Genomic DNA, 21108 nt, shown 5'->3' with positions numbered 1-21108 from the left:
GCTTGACCGGGGAGATGCTGTCCCCACTCCCTCCTTCTCCACCCACTCCACACTGACGTGTCCACTCCAATTTCTTACTAATGCTTGGGTTTCACTCTCAGCTCTCTTTGCTTGCTCATGCCCGTCAACAAATGCATCCAGAAAAGGAGAGAGCATCAGGAAAGACTGGCTAGTGTGTAAGCAATTCTTTGTTGTGGCTGACTGCCTTGAGCAGCTTGAAGAATTTGACTCCTGGAACTCACTGACGGAAGTAGGCTCCCAATGAGCATGCTTCTCTCCACCCCTGGCCTGACACCGACCAGGACCATAAGCACCGATTGGCCTATGTGTTTGCTGGTTGACACTTGACTTCAAGACCAAACTGAGCATTTGCTTTCTTTCGGTCACTTTCATTAGTCCTTGCACTCGGTCATTGCCATGACTCTTGACCTAGGGCCAGAAGATCTTTGCATCTCTGCTAAGCTGGACACAATTGCAAAACCAAAAATGCTTGCCCTGAAGTAGGAAGCAGATGCAAAGAGTCAGCCTTTTGCCTGGTTGCAATAGTGTTGCAGCCCATTGACTTCAGGATGTTTTTGTTTGGTTTTTCCTCCAATAAATATTCTCAGAGATTTTGCCTTTGGTTTTTCAAGCAGTTTTATGAATCCTGAATCTTATTTAAAAATTGTATGAGGTATAATTCATAGGTAATAAAATGCCTAGGTCTTAATTATTCAGTTTGGTGAGATTTGACAATTATATACACCCATCTAAATGAAGATGTAGAACATCTCTGTCACATAGAAAAATTGATTATGTCCTTTATCAGCCAGTTCCCTCAAACACACACTTTCTCACCCCATCCTACCCCCAGTGAAACTTCAGGGAAACCCGTGTTCTGATTTCTCTCACCATACATTAGCTTTGCCTAAATAAAATGGAATCATACAATATGCATTTTTTGGGTCTGGCTAATTTTTCTCAACATAATGTTTTTGAGATTTGTCCATGTTATTGTCTGTAGTTTGTTCTACATTATTCCTGAGTAGTATGCCATTGTATAAATACATCATATTATGTGGGTGCAATGGGACTGTTTCCAGTTTGGAGCTGTTATTAAGACTGCTATGAACATTCTTGCAAAAGTCTCTGTAGTGTGCACACTTTTTGCATTTCTCTTGTGTAAGTAGAATTGCAGGGCCATGAGTAAGTATATGGTTAACTTTATAAGAAACTTCCAAATTTTTTCCAAAGTGGTTATATGATTTTACACTCCTACTACCAATACCTGGGGTTTCATTGCTTCATATATGGTATTGTCAATAGTTTAATTTTACTTATATCAACATTTGGTAATTTCACTTTTTATTTACTTCAGCTATCTTGGTTTGTGTGAAATAATGTCTTATTGTGGCATTAGTTGGCACTCCCCTGATGATCTGTGATATTGGGTACCCTTTCTGAGCTTAATGGCCATTCGTTCTTCCTTTGTGACATGTCTGTTTACATCTTTGGCTTATTTTGGCAAATTGGGTTGTTTGTCTTTTGATTGTTGGTTTTTAAGAGTTTTCTGTATATTCTGGATATGAGTTCCTTATCTATCTATCTATCTATCTATCTATCTATCTATCTATCTATCATCTATCTATCTTACTATCTATCTATCTATCGTCTGTCTATCTGTAGAGAGATACATATCATGTATCTTTTCTAGTCGGTGGTTTGAACTTTCATTTTTTAATGGTGATTTTTGATAAACAGAAATTATTAATTCTCATGATGTCAGACTGAGCAATTTTTTTTTATGATTAGTGCTTGTATGTCCGATTTAAGAAACCATTACCTTTCCAAAGGTTGTAATATTCTCGTGTTTTCTCCTAGAAGCTTTATGTTTTTTGTCATTATGATTAGTTCTATGATCCATATCAAATTAATTTTTGTTAATGGTATGAAATAGGGGGTCAAGATTCATTTCTTCCCCCAAATACCTGGGTATTCAAGCAGTATTTTTTCAAAGACTTTAATTTCCCCATTGGAGTGACAAGGTACTTTTGTCAAAAATCAATTGGTGTATATATGTGTGCCTGCCTGTTTCTCGGTGTCCATTTTGTTCCGTTGATCTAGTTCTGGACTCTTTAGTTCCATAGAGAACTGAATTGTTCTGATTATGATCTCAATTTCTCTAGCTTTAGAGTTAAGACTTAAAATTGGTTAGTGTAAGTCCTCCAACATTTTTCTTCTTCGTTAAGATTTTTTCAGTTACTCTAAATCTTTGGGCTTCCATATTTATTGTAGAATAAATTTGTCACTTTCTTTTAAAAAGTTAGCTGGATTTTTTTATTGAAATTAAGTTGAATTTATCATCAATCGAGGGAATCTAGACATCTTAAGATGTTGCATCTCCAATTTATGAAAGTGGTATGTCTTTCCATTATATGGGTTTAGTTTCTCTTAATGTGTGTAGTTTTCAATGTAGAGATCTTGCAGACATTTTATTATATGAATACCTGGTTATTTAATTTTTTGGTAATGCTATTATAAGTTATGTTTTAAAATTTTTATTTGCTAACTTTTCATTGCCAGGGTATAATGTGTCATGTATAATGAGTTTGTATGTTGCAGCTTTGCTAAATTCACTTCATAGTTCTAATAAAATTTATACAGATTCCATAGCATTTTCTATGTACAAAATTGTTTTCTTTCAATAACACCAGTTTGATTTCTTTCTTTAAAATCTTCATGTTTTTTATAGCATTTACTTATCTTATAGATTTGCTACATCTTCTAGAATATTGCTGAATAGACATATCAAGAGTGGACAGTCTTTCCTTATTCCCAGTCTTAGAGGAAAAATACATTCAGTGTTATCAGTTTGAAGACTAGTTTGTAATTAGATTGAAAAAGTTTTATTCTATTTCTAGTTTGCTGGTAATTTTTATCATGATTTGCAATTGAATTTCATTAAGTACATTTTCTGTATCTATTGAGATGGTTTGTTTTTCTTATTTTTTCTCCCAATATGGCAAATTACATTAAGTTACATTTACATGTTAAATCAATCTTGCTTTTCTAGATACACCCCACTTGGTCATGACATTATTTGTTATAATACATTTCTGAAAATGCTACTATTTAGGCTATCTGGAGGTCTGGTTATAATGACTATTCTTTCTCTGGACAATTTTGTTTGTTTGCTTTGCTTGTTAATTTTCTTGCTTTTTCATGTATTTCTTAATTTTAGACTCAATGCCCGACAGTGTGTATTAAAAAGAACAGAAGAGACTGACACAAATCTTATTTAAACCTGGAAAAAGGCATGTCTCATCTTCTGTCTCTGTCAAAGTTTTAGTACGGAGGTTTGATCAATAAACTTTGTACCTGAGGTGGGCTGAGCTCCGGTGTTGCTTTAGTTGTGTTAGAACACCACAGTTTCAATTTCACCCAGAGACACACATCTGCAGCCTCTTAGTTAGCATGGGTACTGAGTTGCCAGAAGAGGTCTCTCAGGTCTCCTGTTCTGCCCTGAGACTGCAGGAGGCCCTGTGCCCTGCACAGCGGGACAGGGTCTCTCAACATTGCCTCCCTCCCCCCAGTGGTAGACCGCCACTTCCTGACACTTGGTGTAAAGCAAGGAGAGTGGGAGGGTTTCTCTGAGTTCTCCTGACCCGCCTTTAGACTTACGCAGGTTTTATACAGCTGTGGCTTGCTCAGCACTGTCCCTTGCCCAGATGTAGACAGTGGTGCCTCATACTTAGCAGGTGGTCCAGAGTCCAGGCTGAGTTCTCTTGGTTTTCCTGCTCTGCCCTCAGCCTTAGGCAGACCTTGTGTACCTATGCTTCAGGGAGGTCTCTCAGCGCTCTGAGGCCCCCCTTGTGGTAGACGGCTGCTGCCTGATACCGGGTAAATTCTGGAGTGTGGGAAGATTTCTTTTTGTTCTCCTGCCTTTGCTTCCACACCTAGGCATGTTGCATTTTCCTGCATTCCTCAGCCTTCCTAACCCTTCCCCAGTGGCAGACTGCTATTCCCTGCTCTTTGGTTTAAGGCCTGAAGGGCTGTGCCATTTTCTCCGTTATTCTGCTCTCCCTCCAGGTTCAGGTTGCTGGCATACTTCGTTAGATTCCATCCTCCGTTGGCTCCAATCTTTTAAAACAGGATCAGGACTTTTCATTTATCTGGGCTTAGGATCTGAATACCAACGAGACTCCAGAGATCTCTTTATGCTTCAAAATTCAGCTTTCTGAATCTTGGGCTATCTCTCTCTGCTTTATAATCTGGCTGCTGGATTTTTATATCAGGGTTTTCTCTCTGGCTACTCCTCTAGTTTCTTGTACTTTGTGAAGTCTTTCTTTTCCCTTTGGTCCTGTCCTTAGACAGGTAGTTCCTGCTTGTCCTTATGTAAGCCTGCTGTACCTCGAAAGGATTTATCTCAGTTCTTCTGCCCTGATCCCAGCCTTCAGCAGGCCACTGGTCTGCCCTTAGTGAAATCCTGGAGATTCTCAGGGGCACCTCTTGTAGATCTTCTACCTTGCTTCCTGGGAAGGCCCAGAGTGCCTTGGTGGGACTGTGTCAGTTTTCCTGCCCTGTCTCCAGCCTTTGGTACGCTTTGCCTTGACTAGTCAGAGGCCTCATGGGAGATATCTCTCAGGAGTTCTGGCCTGTGCCCAGCGTTCTGTATACTGTCCCTGTGTCCTCGATGGAGGCCCCCAGGACAAAAGTGGAGAGTGGCTGCAGATTCAGTTTGTGACTAGGGCTCCTTGAGACTCCAGTCCACCTTCCTCGCCAAACTAGGCATCAGAAGTCCACCAAAAATTCAGCTGACTTCTTACCCCATCCACAGTGGGCTCCTCCTTTCCTTACCCTTGGCCAGGGTCCGAAGCAGTCATGAGCTTCTCTCTCATGAAATTCATCGCATTTAGGTTTTCTTGCTCTGCAGTCTCTGATGAGTTTCTTAAAACTATAATTGTGTAGCTTGTTAGGGATGTGTTTTGCTGTATTGGTGGAAGCAATGATCTGTTCCTAGTTTTTATATCCTAATAGGAAGCAAATTAAAAATTATTGGGCAACTGCAATTCTACACCACCCATTAAAAAAAAACAAAAAACACCAAAACACAAAAAAGCACAATACTCTGTATTTCCTAAATTTCTCTTAATTTTTTCCCTACTCAGCTGTCTACGTCGTGTTCCGTTGTTCTCTTCTAAGTCAGTGGTTCTCAATTAGGGATCTTCTTGCTAGGGGGCAATTTTGCTTGTTATGGCTGGGGAGACAGTGCTGTTGGCATCTAGTGGGTAAAAACCAGGGATCCTGCTAAACATTCTACAGTGAGCAGAATAGCTCTCAACAACAAAGAATTATCTGGGCCAAAATGTTAATGGTGCTGACGTTGAGAAACCCTGTTCTAAGGGAATACGAACAAATTCCCGTAACAGATTCAGTTATTGTTTTACCATCAGCAAGTTCCTGTGGCTACCAAGCAAATAAAAAAGGAATGGAAGGGAAGGGAAGAATGCATGTATTATTTTCCTAATCCTGGGGAGACAGTGAGTGGATCTTATACACTGCCATGTCTCCTGTCACAGTGACTTGCCTTAGTAAGGTCAATAGTAAATGTACACTGAATGAATATGTGAATGAATGAGTGAGTGAATGAATGACATTTAGATGCCACCTGCTATTTGATAGGCCTTTTCTCTGAAGCCTTTCCCTGAGCAAGCCAGTACTTGTCAAAGGACTAAAGTGTCTGAACTGTGTGTCCCAGGAGTTAGTACAGATATGTTCTGCTTTTAATTGTTATGTAGTTCAAATATCTCCTCACTTAGCTTGGATATTCTTTAGAAATCATCCTTTCATTTCTATATTTGTTACTGGCCACTACTATGAGGCATCGTATTGGTCTCTAAGACTATATATTGACTACTGCTTGGGGTTTACCTTTGAAGGGCCCTTTGTAATACATGCTTGACGAAAAGGTGTGTATCCCTGAGTCACTAAAGTTATATTTATGATCGTGGCTATTCTGAAAGAACAGCCTCAACTACTGTTGAAAAATCTGAAAAGATAGAGACAACTAAGTTTGTAGTGTTGATTAATAAATGTAAGTCACTTGCTGAAGCTCAGCATTTTTATTTTACCAATTATCAGCAGAAATCTGTATTTTCAAAAATCATTTTGGGGGCAAGATGCAAGCCTTACAACCAATTTACCCAGAGAAGTACTGTGAGTTACACGGTGTGGGTTGCTGGCTTTTAGTTTTGCTCTAGTTACCTGATGCAAATATTTGAATGGATGATTTATTATTATGCTTGAGTCCTGAGGCTTTTTCACTGGGGCTTGAATAGTTAGTGAGGAAATGTTTTTCAAATATATTCCAATTCGAGTGATTTAAATAAATTATGTGTGTATGTGTGGGCGCGTATATTTGTGCTTTGTTTTTTGAGAAAGTTCCAGTAGTTTTCCTTTTCCTCTGAAAAGTTTTTCAGACCAATAAATAATGAAAAAATGTGTGAATGAATGAAATATATTTTCTTCATCTTTTTTTATAATCCTTTTAACGTTTTCCCTCCTTATTTACACATTTGATTTGTTCTGTGGATATCCTGGATTTGTGAGCTTTAGACTCTTAAAATTACCATAGTTTTAAGAGTTCTGGTTGAGGATGTGGCATTACCAGGTCCCAGGCCCAGGTGAGTATTTGGAGCACATGCCTGCTGATATCAAACCCGCCCTGAAATAGGACCCCAGCCAGCTCCATCTGCTTGTGGTTACACTCAGTTAGGTCCCCATGAATGGGGTCCTCCTAGTGACCGTATAAATTAAAAGGGGGGAAACCCCATCTTAAATGAAGAAGTCAGCCTGTGGTTAGAAGTACAAAGGAGTGAAAGTCACACCATGCCCACTGACTTGTTTCTGTGGGTCTCAGGGACTAGGTGTGTCCCAGGTGTGATTCATTAGCATGGAATTTGTTCAGTTAGCTTAGGGACGCCACAAAGTGTATTTGCTATCCTTGTAGCAAGCACCCTTTATTCAGCCTAGAGCCCAGCTTGCTAAACAAGACTGTGTGATTCTGAATTTGAAGGAAACGATTTCTAAGGCAAAGACTGAAATGTTCCTTCACCTCAGTGTACCTTAGATCATGGGGGAATAATTTCCTTTTAATATCTTATAAAATCTGGGCTTAGGAATGCTGAGCTCATCAACATAAAATGAAGCCCAAATCAGTATGTCTTCTATTATAAATTGTATTTCCTCCATACTGGTCCTTTTTCTCTTTTACTCTGGTAAAGGAGACACGGAAGTCTTTGCCCTTCAAGCTGTCACTGTGCAATTATCATGGAGATAAGGTCAGCAGATATATGGGGAGTGCTAAAGGTGACAAATTGAGATGTCTCTCTCTTCTGCCTCTCCAGCAAGGATGAGGTGAGGAAATACAGGGACAGGGCGGCACCCCTTCTTTCGGCCTCGCGGGTGATCTCACTGCTCTGGAGGTGGCCCTGCCTTTGTCTTCTCAGTTTGCAGTACCCCTAGGGGCGAGGCATCTAAGGTTTTTCTATCACTTCTGGGTGGTAGGAGCCCTGCCAGCTCACAGCTGAGGAGGGACCATGTCAACATCCTGGGGGTAGTCAGGAGAGTGCATTCCTTAAGCCTTTGCTTCAGGATCTAACCATCTAATTAGGAGTTTTTTTCTTGATAGTATCAGAAATATTCCTTTTTTTAAGTGGTTTAAGGAAAGGAATGGGATTAGGTTGCTCAAACGACAATCTTTAACATATTGTAGCTGCTGAGACGTAGAGGAGAGTCATATAGACTCCCAGAAGAAAGAATGACTTGGCACTTGATGTTACAACTAAAGGATATTGTGAGATTTTATTCCCTGGCTATCTTAAAGGACATGATGAAGCATAATTTCTCTACAATTAGCGAGATAAAGCCAGCCTGGAGGAAGCACACAGGGATGATTTCCTCATTCACTTTGAAAAGTGAATTTGGCACCTGCCAAGAGACAGACAGTGTGCAAGACTGTTCTGGAGAATACTAAATTAATTGGACCCAGACTTTAACCCTCATGTACTCATAATCTATTATACCTACCATAGAATTCGATGACTTATTAAAGTTCCTTGTTTTTTATTTACTATTAAAAAACATACATAATAATATTGACAAATTAGATTTTAATAGTCAGCACGATACATGATCAGACAAGATGGTAAAGATTTGCTATGCTTTGCAGTTTGCTTTTATAAAGATTGAGCTCCCTGTTGGTTCAGCTCTTGGGTTTTTATGCTGCTGCCTTGTGGCTGCCCTCCATTCCCAACTTTGCATCCAAAGAGATGTCGACAGGGAGGCGGGAAAAGTAGAACACATGACAGCCACCTGGCAGTTGTTATTGGGCAGTAGTTATCACACACAAAATTCTCTAACCAGATGCTGTAGGTCAGAGGGACTTACTGAATTGGGTACTTCATCCATATTCTGCTCAGTGTGATTAAACAAATTGCTAGGGAAATTGTATATCCTGGAGTGATACCAAGAGCAACATGTACCAGGTGGTGAACAGAACATGGACAGACTAGATCCCCATCCCTGAGAAGTTTCCATTATCCATGGAACACTAATATTCCTCTCCTCCCCTAAGAATACTGCAGGTGATTTAATTGGCAAAGCCAGAGGAGGGCTCAGAAACCTGTGCAAACTATCCTGAAATGAAGGAGAAAAGGAAGAGAAGAAGGCAGGTGACAATTTAATTACTGTCTCAGGCAAAGAACTATTGATACTGTAGCTCCTGTATTCCATTTTGAAAACCTGGGTTCTTAGTTTGTGTGTAATTTATAAAACTCAAAGAAAGCATCAGCCTGTCAACCCCAAATCTGTATAGTGTGGTTCATCAAAAGATAGTAGTAAAGATTTCAATCCATTCGGTCCTATTCCAGCTATGTTTGCGAAGTGACAGACGTTGCTCTAGTGCTAGAGGTCTGGGGATCAGCAAGATGGTCTGTTAGGAAGTTCACACCTGCTGGCGGACATCGTCACTACAAACAGAATTACTATGAGACTAAAAGAAATATATGTTAATATAGGTGTGATGAGATGTAGAAAATTTCAATCAGCAGAATTCTTTACTGAGAAAATATTTTGTTTGGACATACTGTTTGGAGTAGGGAGTAAGACTGCAAAACTCCATTAACAATGTTCTACATTACCTTAAGGGAAGAGTGAAACTTGTTAACCAAAGGGAGCTTCATATCGGAACATTATAGGGGATTTGATTATGTGCTTTTTGGGAGCAGAAGCTGGGGCAGAGATGAATACCTTTGCATAGTAGAGAGGGAATAAATTTTAAGCCAATAGGGAGCAGAAATCCGGACAGAAGAGAGCTGTCTACCAAAAAGGAGTCCAGGAGAGCATAATGGTCAAATGATGCTTTCAACATGGCTGGCTGTGGTTGCGATACTCAGGCATGTGCCGCATAATGACATTTCGGTCAACCACAGACCTCATATAGGACCGTGGTCCCATAAGATTATAATGGAGATGAAAAATTTTTATCACCTATTGATGTGGTAGCTGCTGTAATGTTGTAGTGCAAAGCATTACTCACGTGTCTGTGGTGATGCTGATATAAACGCACCTACTGCTCTGCCAGTTGTATAAAGTGTAGCACATCCAATTATGGACAATGCGTAATACTTGATAATGATAATAAACGACTATGTTACTGGTTCATGTACTTACTATACTATACTTTGTATTGTATTTTAGAGTTTATTCTATCTACTTATAGAAAGAGTTTGCTGTGAAACAGTATGCCATTTACCCAGGCAGAAGCCTAACACGTCTCATGTTTACTGCGTCTCTTGATTGCATTGTTTTTTTCTTGCGCTTGATTTAATCTTGTGTTGTTTTGTACAGTAACATGCTGTACTGGCTTGTAGCCTAGGAGCGATATGCTGTTCTATACAGTGTAGGTGTGTAGTGGGCTGTACCATCTAGGTTTGTGTAAGCGCACTCTGTGATGTTCACACAACGACGAAATTGCCTAATGGCATGTTTCTCAGAAGGTATCCTGTTGTTAAGTGGTACATGATTGTAAATAGTCCCCTTCTTCAAGTTTCTCAAAGGAATCTTTCATAAAGTACACAATGCGAAATATGGCTTTTGTGTATCTTTTTGAAGAATTTGAAACCCCATTTAAAGTTCTGCCTGGGTTGGTGGTAAGGGGATGAGCAAACCAACCTGTGCAGACTCCATCACCTGTAATGACTACCAACAGCATCAAGTATCTGGCTTGTGGAAATAGGCTCCTAATTGGTCTTCCCTCCTTCACCCTTGCTCTGCAGTGGAGTTTTCTCCACCAAGTAGTCCAAATGATCCTTTTAAAACATAAGTCAGATTGCAACAGACCTCTGTTTAAGACTCTCCAAGAGCATCCATTTCATTTAAAACAAAATCCACTTTCATAATCATGGCCAACAAGTCCCTACTTGATGGGTCCCTGGCTGCTTCTTTGAGCTCATTTCCTGCTGCTCCCCTAATTCCTACTCAGCTGTAATCTCATTCTCTTCTGTCATTGCTCGAACACTTGAAGCACTTTCTCATGTCAGATATTTGCATTTGTTTGCTCTGCCAGGATGTCTTCCTTCAGACAGCCACCTAACTCATTTTTCCTTTCTTTCATGTCTTTTCTCAAATGCCATCTTCTTGTTGATAACATCCCCAACTCCCCATTTCTTACGAAGCATTCCTCTGCTCTCACTCCCCACCTCTGACCTGGCTTTATTTAACTTACAGAGTTTATGTTTGCTTATTATCTCTCCCGCCACCACACTCCCCATGTAGAATATAAATCCCATAGAAGCATGGGCTTTGTCAGTGTTGTGACGCTGTATTTCCAAAGCCTAGAATCGTCCCTGGTATAAGGTAGATAATTAATAAATATACGAGGTCAGACAACTAAGTTCAAGAACTCTTCCTAGAAAAAGTGCTACATATCTCATTGCTGAATGTCACTACAGTCACCTTCTAAGTACTCCCCTTGGGAAGCTATGCACGAACGCCAGCGCCTAGTCCACACTTCAAATCAATTTTGGAACTCTTTTTCTGGAATGGCCATCAGAACCGTCATCGTGTTACCGTTGATGTCCTGAATGTCATCAAAATGCCTTCCTTTCAATATTTCCTTTATCTTTGGGTAAAGAAAGAAGTCATTGGGGGCCAGATCAGGCGAGTAGGGAGGGTGTTCCAATACAGTTGTTTGTTGACTGGCTAAAAACTCCCTCACAGACAGTGCCTTGTGAGATGGTGTATTGTCGTGATGCAAGAGCCATGAATTGTTGGCAAAAAGTTCAGGTCGTCTAATTTATCATGCAGCCTTTTCAGCACTTCCAAATAGTAAACTTGGTTAACTGTTTGTCCAGTTGGTACACATTTATAATGAATAACGTCTCTGATATTAAAAAAAGTTAGCAACATTGTTGCAAATGAGTTCGCGAACTTAATTGTCAGACGTACGTATGTTAAATAAATGGATGAATAAATGAGGCTGTACAAGGAGACACCATGGAGTAAAAGAGAAACTTGAAATAGAGTGAAAACCTAGCCAGTAGCTCAGGTTTCCTTTGGGGATTCAGAACAATAGTGGTGGGGAATTGTTTCCAAATAATCTTTTTTGTTTTTTAAAATTTTTGAAGTGGAATCAGCCACATGAATGATGTGCTTTATTTTATAAAACAAGCATTCCTCAGGGAGGCAGAGGTGAGAAGGTGGGTCTGACACGCTCCCTAAAGATGCACGAGTGGCTCTGGACAATGGAATTTCAAGCCAGGGAGCCCTGAGAAGGCAACTTAGGCAAGCGTTGTGGCATTATCCCTGCACAGGCCTTCATGTACTTCCATGTCATGGGGCTCAGGTCGTTGCTTCTTCAGGTGACTGACTAAGGTCTCTTTGGGCTGGGAGCATAAAGAATAAATTATAGTTGTGACAACTCAGGGAGCAGAGCAGAGAATGAACAAGAGTGAGAGAAAAGAGGAAAGGAAAGTAGTAGTGATCAAAGATACTTGAGCTACAGTTTAAATCTTAGAAAATAAGATACTGCAAATGATATATATGATAATGACAATAATAAGAATGGCTACTGATTGTTGAGTGCCTCCACTTACTAAGCTCAACAGAAGCCCCCTTCCATATGCTATCCCCAATCCTTACAACAACATTGTGAGGCGGGTGTTACCCGCATCTTACATAGGAAGAAACTGAGGCTGGGGAAGTACTAAATGAATCTAGAACTTTTGCTGCTTGGAAGCACTCCCCTTTGCTTTTTTTTCTTTCCCAGAAGCTGATGTGAAGCCTTAAATAGAGTAGATGGTTACTCTAAGCAGTAATGAATTGAAGGAAAGTAGAAAAGTGACAAGAACTAGGTTCTAATGATCTTCGACAATGTAATAGTGTACGACACTGCATTTTAGTAAATGTCTGGCAATCAGAGTTAAGGCAATGAATGAAAATGTAAAAATTTAATGAGAGCAGACTGGGTAGCAAGGGGAGGTACTTGTGCATGTATCGTTCACCTCTCCCCACCTTACCCAAACTCCACATTACAATGACAATATTGTGTGCTTAAAAAGTGTGAATTATTAGACATAGGGGACTTATTTCTTTGTGGAGAGAGGTTCAAGTGTTAGAACTGCAAAGTAGGCCCTTCAGCAAGTTCTGAAGTTAGTTGCTGGGTGAAAAAAGAAAAGACGATGTAAGAGAAAATCTCAAGGGACTGTAAGGGAGCAGAGATCTGTTCTAATACCAACTCTTGATTACTCATCATTAAGGGGCCCAGAGAGAAGAAGGGAACACAAAAGCACAGCAGACAAATAAAAACACAACAATCTCAGAATCTTATTTTCATTTCCTCCAGCAAATCTTCTTGGAAGACTATTAAAAAGTAACTAAACTCATAGCTTATATTTCACTTTCCTTCTGTGTCTTTCCTCTCCCTTTTCTAATACAAAAATGGATAGATAGAGGGAACTCAGATTATTCCAAGACCTTATCATAGAATGACCAAGATTTGGTTGCTTGTAGTTCTAGAAAGAAAAAAAAAAGAAGAAAAAAAAAAGCTTATTCTTTAATTGTTTTGTGTGTGTGGTTGAAGGCTGCCTGACTTATCAGGTGACCACATTAGAAGCGTGCTAATTCGTCCATTAAAAGATTTGTCCACTAAACAACCCTCCACACAAAAGCTGCCCTAGGCTTCAGAGGAAAAAAGCCAAAACAAACATCAGTGGGGCCCATGGATTGGGGTCACTGGAATAAAAGGAAAAGAAATGTCTACGAAGCCTGGCCAGTGTTATCTCTTCCCAGGCTGCTGCTCTTGGCGTTGACTGCTATGAGGCCCAGCAGCCAGATGCAGCTCCTGGTGGAAGGGAGCAAATCATTCACTCATCCCTTGCTTTTTAAAATTATTTGAATCATGTATTCACCCATTCATTCATCTACCTCAGTGGACTTCCTCTGTAACTCTAAAAGTTGGGTCTGTCTCCAGTGAACGAGATTATAATTACCATGGATGTTACTTCGAATGTAAAATAAATACTTTTGTTAGTATAGCAGATAAGTCCTTGGCAGAAGGGGGAGAATAAATAACTCAGAAACGCATAACATCTGACGCCTACGCTTTCACCTATTTTAGCTCTTATCACACTGCAGTGTAACCACCTATTTTTCTGTTCTCCACTTAGCAATCAGCACCTTGAGGTCTTGTATCCCAGCACCTAGCACAGTTCTTGGCAAACAGTAGGAGCTTAACAAATATTTGTTGAGTAAATTGAATGAGATTGGGCAGATTCCCATGATGTCAGCCCATGATGTCTTTTTTCACGAGGAGGTCAACTCAGCAGTTTCTCTGGAGCATTCTAGAAGGATGAGTGAATACCTTGGGGTAGGGACTGCTTCTCATTCATCTCTGTATCTGGAGCACACTGTTTGCTTAAGGAATGAGTGACAGTCTCTATTGCTCAAAGGGTGTGTGTGTGATAACCTTTTGGGATAGTCCCGCCCCCTCCTCAGGAGATCAGTGTACGTAAGTGTCAGACCGATGCCCGGCTTTTGCTGAAGACCTCCAGAGGGCACGTTCTACAGGCCACGCTAAGCTGCTAGCAACAGTTCGATGGCTCAAGGAGCTGGCGTGTGGGGCAAAAAGGCTAAGCCCTGTTAGCCAGTTTGGGATAGAAATAACAAGAGTAGAAGGAATGGCTTGAGCAATAGTACTTTATTATGACTGCAAGAAAACCACCCAGGAAACACAGGGCCTGCTGTCGATAACTACAAAAACAGGAAATGGACAAAACTGATAATAAGATGAAAAAAAGTAAATGAACAGTTTAATGGGAAAAAAGGAGGCCTAAGGCTCATAAATGTACTATGACTCTACCTTACCTAAGACCATTCATAAAAATAAATTCAACATGGACTCGAGTTAAATACGAAAACTGAAAATAAAGAATTACGAGAAAATATGAGGATCACTTTTATCTGATCGCTTCAAGGGGAAACCATTTGTAAGCACAAATCTAAAGGCAGAAAGCCAAGTACAAAACAGCACCTTATGTTATTAGAATATACAGAGAAAGCTTTATTTCCTTCCTTCTTTGAGACTTCATTTCCACACTTTAAACAACATATATGACTGTTGAAATCAGAAAAATGAAAACATGCTGTTAATAATTCAACCAAGTGAAAAAAGGCATGCATTTGTTCCGGAACATCTCACACCAGACAAAACACAACCTCTCTTCCCCCCTTAGTTGCCTTTGTTTTGTACTTGCTATTAAATTTCCAATCTGTCTTCAAAAAATTGCATAAACACATTTGTGGAGAACGAAGGAAGGTTGAGAAGGTACACAGCACAATTCATCTCTGGTCTTGGGGTTTATCAAGCAATGATCTATCCTCTTAGATGCCTGCCCCCTTTCCTAATTATCCCAACGTCCAAGTATTTTTGTCTTGAGAGAAATTCCTCCTTTCACTGGACCTAACTCCTCTCTTACATTTTTATGCACGTTCCTTCCTCTTTCTTCTCATGGCATTCTAAATTTCTCGCGATGATTCCAGCTGCCCATATTCCCAGCCCCATGCATCCTTTGGCACATACACACATAATATGCTCCATCTATCATTCCATACCTGGAATATCTATTGCACTTTAGACCATCATATCATTCTCTCTGCCGAGATTTTCATTTTTTTTCTGTTTTCTATCTAAAAAACTTCACTTATTCTTTAAGAACCAACTCAAAAGGGGTTTCATGCATTGTGAAGTCTTTCCTAATGCCCTCTGTTAGAGGGTATCTCCTCTCCCCTCAGTTCCTACAACAGTCTCCCCACATGCCTGTTTTCCTACTTTATCACATTATGCTAATTAGCTGCTTGTGAGTTTGTACCCCTGACCTAACACGCTCCTTGAGTGTGGAAACCCCGTCTAATTCAGCTTTGTATCCCTGACAGCTTGCATAGTGCCTGAAATAGAGTAGATACATACTTGTTTTATGAATGAATAAGTGAATGAATGAATGACACTGTGAGTGGTGAAATAAAAACTGGTTGCTACATTCTTACATTAAATAGTCTTTAATTCTTTAAGGCGGAGTATCAAACCATTCCTCAGCAATTTGGCCTAACTGAGAGAAATAATTCCCACTTCTAGTCACATTTGTTTTATGTCTCAGTTTTCAACTTCTTGTATAGTGGAATCTGATACATCTAGAATTTGAAGCACAGGATTTACCATAAAGTATCCATAAAGAAGGTCAAAGAAAATTCCAGCCTTGGGTTCTACTTCTTGTTGTATACAGAGGGTGCCAGAAAAATACATACATATTTTAAGAAAGGAAAAAACTATTAAAATTGTAATACCCGATATATACTGATAACAAAAGATGAATACAAGCCACGTTTGACTTCTGCAATGACAAGAGGTGCTCTGAATGGTTACCATCAGAGTCCAGACACTTCTGATTACGGCGAACTACTGCTTGAGCAACGCTGACTATCTCTTAAAATGTGTATACATTTTTTTTGGCACCCCTGGTATTTAAAGGTTCAGGTATTTCTGGTTACTTAGATGTGAATAATAAACCCATAGAGGGTTCCTTTGTCTGGATTACTATATTTATTCCCATGACAATATTGTATTACTCCTGTAATTCCAAAAACTACTAGAAAGCTCCCAGGGTAGTATTTTGTTTTTAGTGAGTAACTTATTTATTAAACCACAGAAATTGGCCCACTGTATGCTAATAGGTTGCTAAGTTTGCTTCCTTTCTTGAAGGCCAATCACAAAGTTTGTGCAAGTCTAGGGGCATTAGAGATGAAAGATGAGCGTGAAAGGGCCAGGTTTATTAACTGGTGATCAATAGGTAACTTTTATTGAGGATTAGTTATCCTGTGTCATCTGTTATCTCATAGTCAATGTTCACAATAGCCCTGTGTTATATTTATTGTTATTATTATTAATTTATCATTATTCACAGGTGATAAAAAGAGCCTGAGAAGTTAAACCACTTTTTATAGCTCACACAGCTAATAAATAGAGAGAGATATCGCCAACACCTCTGCAGACTCCAAAGCCCTTGCTTTCTTCACTGGACTATTATCTTTTTTTTTATTTAATTAAAGTTTATTGGGGTAACAATTGCTAGTAAAGTTACATAGGTTTCAAGTGTACAACTCTGTACTACATCATCTATAGATTTATAATAGTAAAATTTTATAAGTCAATGGGGGTGTTAATGGGTTGTTATCAGAATCCTTCAAGGCTCCTTAAAATACTGCACTCACCACAAAAAAGCAAATCCTTTGGCCATCCACTGTTTCCCTTAGGTAAACAGATTAACTGAGCTTCTCCAGGGTAAGTCCCTCAGGAGAAGCAGATGTGAGCTGGTGCCAATCCCACTCAAGGTTACCTGTGCAAGGAGGGGGGTGGGGTCTGTCCTATTCTGCAATGAACTCTGGGTTTTTGTTTTTTTCTCAGCAGCTCAGATTTTCCAGTTGTCCCATTTTCACAGTCCAATCTTTCAGGCTTTGCTGCTTTCAAGAGTTTCTAGTTGTATGTTTTTGTGTGTGTGTGTTTTTTTGTTTGTTTTTTTCTCCTGTTTTGCTTATTGTGAAGGAATGATGAAGGCCACATCCAGACTTTCCATGTGGGTCAGGGGTGGTAAAGGGACTCCTTTCCCTGCAGAGTCCTTCAGGGCAGAGCCCGGCTGAGAGTTGACTTGATCTAACACACCTACCAACAAATACACAAAGGAGGAGTTTTTACAAGTAGCCCTAACAACAACCAACTTCTGTAGTCACACAGCTTTGCGGGTCTTAAACCTGGAAGACTCTAGAAACAATCCTTGGAGCTATTGTAGGCAACTACATTTCACCTGCTCAGTACAGGGCCATAAAGACAGCCTTAAACACAGCAGGGAAGAATGTAGAGTTTGTCTCTAGACCTTCATCCCACACCTGCCACCTGAGTAATGTTGTCATGTCAGTTGCCAGCTGATAAGGGCTTTCCCTTATCACTTTCCTACACGGAAAATTTGCCTTTGACAGATGAAGTGGGGAATCGGCCAATACTGATTTAGTGTTGAATGTTTATTCCTCTTGTGTAGTTCTACTTCATGTATTTTTCTCTTCCCAGTTAGAATTGGTTAATCAAACAAACACTTAATGAGACCTCTTCCATTCCACACACTGTCAAAGGCAAACTTCAGCTGTCCATGCACATTTTATTTACCTTCTTCCCCTAGGTGGCTCTGAGTTCAAGTCAGACTGTAGGCCATTCAATTTCAAAGGAACATTAGAGAATCGCCACAACATTAACAATGATAATCGTGCTAATAACAACATATTAGGCCAAGAATTTGCTGAATTTGTAAGTTTTATTATTTCATTGAAACCTCACCGTACCCTAACTATTTCCACATAATGTGGGCTGAAACTAAGGGTGTTAACAACCTTCCCAAGTTCATTCTCCAGCCCATTCTGGCAGAACCTTGATGTCATCCTTCCTCACCCAGCCCTGCTCTCTGAATTCAGCAAAAGCGTGAAGACATTGGTGACTGCCTGGAGCCACACAGAGAATGACTGGCCACGTTGCTTCTGTGTTAATGCACTGACGAAGCCCATATGTCTCTGAGATGTAAAGCAATGGAGGTGTGTATTTGGAATGGTAGATCATACAGTTGTTATTTAGAGGCTGGGGGAACTGACTCCTTCAGAAATCAGAGCTCCTAGGTAGCTCCTTCAAACCTGTTGGCATGTGGTGAAGAGATTTGCAAAGCTCATGGTACAAACAACACCCAATACTTTTTCATAAGGAAAAAGTTCATAAAGAAGGCTTCCTAATCTTTCCTCTTGTAGTTCTTCCCTCCAATCCTTCTCTCAACCCTGGCCTGCTAGAAACAATTTTCTTTGCTCTCTCAGTTCTAACTGCTACATGACTGTAAAGGAAATTCAGTGTTTACTTGCACACCTGAGTTTTGTGATATAAAGTAGGGACAGGAGGGGGGGGGGAATTGAGACAGAGAAATTGAGAGAGGGCCAAGGGGGAAGGGAGGAAAGGAGAGGAACCCACAGAGCTAGGGCCAGAGGAGGCTGTGTCTTTGTGGAGAGCGGGAATACTGAGTAGACTGAGAAGAGAGTGATGGTTTAAAGTGTAAGAAGTTCATGAGCGCAGCAGCTGTGCAAGGGAGCTGGAGAGCAGAGGACAGGAGTTTTAAGAAGGATTTCTGAGGGTTGTGAATTAGACCTGCCTCCCTAAAAATTTCTCAAGAGGCACAGTAACGATTGCAATTACTTTTTCATTTATATTGATTGGTTTCTCTGAATAGAATAGCACGTCAGGAGTAGGCTACATGGAGCCCGGATTTTCAGATGAGACGCACGATCATTTTACAAGCATTTATTGAACACCCATTTTTGTCCTAAGGATGCAAAGGTAAACAAGGTAACAGCTTTACCATTAAGAATCTTACAAACAGGTGTCTCCCTTCCTACCTGGAATGATAGCTAGAACTTTGCATTTCTTGGCTGGGTGCCCTAAGGATGGATCTGCACTCATAGGAAATAAAACAAAACAAACTCAAGGTTCTTGGCCTGAGAGGGGTGGACTATAACCCACAACGCCGGAACTGAGCTGAAAGGCAACTGAATTCAACCCCTCCGTTTTACAAGTAAGGAAACTGATGCTGGGAGATGAAGCGCCTCATCCAGGGTCCTGATGCAGCAGGACACCGGTAGGGCCTGGACACATCTTACCACCTGTCTCCTCCCACAGTGGGGCTCTCAGGCCTCACGGGGTGAATCTGAGACCCGTGCGTGGAATCCCGTGTCACTGGTCCATCTGGGGAATGGAGGGTTTTGTCAGGGACTGCGAGAGGGGCTGGGGGAAGCTAGAGGCTGGAAGGCCCTTACACATTACTGTGGTAAATGTCACAGCGTAAAGGCCTCCTGTCTGCTTTCAAGTCCTGTCCCCCTTGGATTCCGGTGTGGGCACCCCATCCATGAGGGCCAGACGACTCTGCTCATTCATATTACCTTTTGTTGAGGTGGGGAGAGGGACAGAGGGCTAAAGAGGTTCTGCTCTTTTCTGGAAAGTGTTGACTTTTTGCTTCTCTCCACAGCCTCGTCAATGGGAGGCCCTCTCATTGGCGATAAATTGACACTTGGGAAGATCAAAGGTTCATCAGGACAGTAACTCATAGCGGTGATTTATCAGCTGTTTGGGTTTGTCTATGTGGGGGGAAGAAAAGACATATCTGCCTGAGGTACCACCAAAATGCTGCCCGCATGGCAGCGGAGCCAAGGAGGCTGGGTGCCTGGATGTGCCCCCACCCAGGCCATTTGTCAACTGTGTCAGCCGTCCTGACACCTGATGTACGTGTTCATTCAGCACATGGGAAGGAACCATTCCACGGGGTGGTAATGTCATGTGGACTGACCTTTCTGTCAGCCCCGCAGCGAGCCTGCCACCCTCCTGTGGAGCAGCTCAGTCGCTGGAATGCAGTCTCAAGACAGGAGAAGAATTGGGGTGGGGGCAGAGTTTGTTGTCACCAGTGAACCCTCAGGGCTGTGGGTCTGCCAAAGTCCCAGCAGCTGGAAGGAGGAAGCGAGTCTTTCCCTTTCTTGCTTCCTCTCAGAGGCACAGGGCTCAGCCCTGTTTCCTCTCAGAGCAGTGAAGCAGGGGGTCGTCCTGCAGGCATTATGGCCTATGCCTGGCCTGGGCTCTGGACACCCCTCGGGCCAGGGAAGATGACTGCCATCCTAGTCTTTCCTACTCCTCCCCTAGAAAGGCAGGCCACACCATGAATTCACTGTGTGATCTTGAACAAGCTACTAAACGTCTCTGGCACTCGGATTTCCTAGCCATCAATAATCTACCTCTGTCCAGCCTTAACAGATCGTTACATGTTCCAAGGTGTGGTTTGTGCCACCCTCTGCTCCGCCCCCCCATGTCAAAATTCCTGGGGACATTTCCTTAAAATATGTATTCTGAGATCCCATGCCAAGGAATTCTGACTTAGTGGTACTGGTATCCAAATTATTAACAAATGCCCAAAGTGACATTTTAATGTGTTTTGCTTCCCTAAATCCATGCCATGGTGGTAAACTAAAACATTTTATTTACTGCTGGATTATGGAATGTATTGGGTTGATTTCTAACTATTTTACTCACATAATGCCAGTCTGCTTTGACTAGTGTGCAAGCTCCATGAGAGCCAGCATTCTATATATACTATATTTTACTTTTTTCAATGTCACCTTACAGGGGAGATTGAGTCGAAAGGGGCATAAGGGAATTTTCTAGGGTGACAGAAATACTAGAAGTGTTGGTTAAATTGGTGAAGCCATTTGTCAAAACTCATTGAAATGTAACACGAAGACACTTGGGATTGTATTTTGCAGTATCTAAGTTATACCTCAATTAAATAAGTTAAATCAATTAAGATTAAAAAGAACAAAAACACTGACTCAAAATTCCCGTATAGATAACACAAAGGCAGCCAGAGTGCATCAGAAATGCTTCCTTTAAGGGACGCTGTCAACAGCATCAGAAAAGGCTCTGTCACTAACAATTTATTTCTAAATTTAACC

Source organism: Rhinolophus sinicus, chromosome 14 (genome assembly GCF_057876585.1).
Source record: "Rhinolophus sinicus isolate RSI-liver-muscle chromosome 14, RSI-T2T, whole genome shotgun sequence".
Classification (NCBI taxonomy): Eukaryota; Metazoa; Chordata; class Mammalia; order Chiroptera; family Rhinolophidae; genus Rhinolophus; species Rhinolophus sinicus.
The sequence above is the reverse complement of the archived record's forward strand: the minus strand, read 5'-3'. Positions refer to the sequence as shown.